This window comes from Haliotis cracherodii, unplaced genomic scaffold (assembly GCF_022045235.1).
Source record: "Haliotis cracherodii isolate W230 unplaced genomic scaffold, xgHalCrac1.p SCAF_9, whole genome shotgun sequence".
Classification (NCBI taxonomy): domain Eukaryota; kingdom Metazoa; phylum Mollusca; class Gastropoda; order Lepetellida; family Haliotidae; genus Haliotis; species Haliotis cracherodii.
Window position 1 is genome coordinate 10,066,198 of NW_027266343.1, and position 988 is coordinate 10,067,185.

Sequence of the window (988 nt, forward strand, 5' to 3'; positions counted from 1 at the left end):
CAATCACTGGATTGTGTGGTCCAGACTTTATTATTTACAGACAGCTGTCATATTATAGCTGGAATATTGCTGAGTGCGGCGTTAAACAACAATCAACCAACAAACCATCCTCTGGCATACATACATTCTTGTTGTCAACAAGATGCTACAAGTCCATGTTTTCTTGCCTTTTAGAAATGCACAGTGGCTCAACTTGAACCTACAATAGAAGCAACGACGTGTGGTGCGCGGATAACCATCAGATACACCAACGGAACACTCATTGAGACACAGTTTTTCACAAACAAGATACCTCTTTTATATTTGTTTTATACACCTTTCTGTTGCAGGCGAAAAACAAATGATTTAGATCCATTTACATGTAGGTTTTTGTACGTTAATATCTCAGTTTACTTCCCCAACAATTCTCAAAATTACATAACTCTTACATAAGTATTTATAAACGCTTCAATACTCATTTGTAACTCCTTTTGAATACATCACCAGACCCGGGAAGATTCCGGAGTAGAATAGGTCTTCAGCAACCTCATGCTTACCGTAAAAAGTGACTCTGCTTGTCGTAAGGCGTGACTAACGGGATCGGGTGGTCAGGCTCGCTGACTTGGTTGATGCATGTCATCCATCCCAATTGCGTGGATCGATGATCATGATATTATTCACTGTATTGTCTGGTCAAGACTCGTTTATTTACAGACTGCCGTCATATGCATGTAGCTGGAATATTGCTGAGTGCGGCTTTAAACAACAAACCAACAACAACCAATACATCACCTGTTTTCTATCCAATTTCATGTGACATTTGATACTCTCACGTCCTGCTACATACAACGCCTGACCCCGATGCCAGACGGGGTAAGTTATATGCTCAATGATATCTTGTTTCCAATTATATAACCAGTCATTTCATCGATCATTTAATAAGAAAGACATATATATTAAATTACATCAAATTATGAGACTACTTTGACTGAGGTTGCTGAGGAAGTTG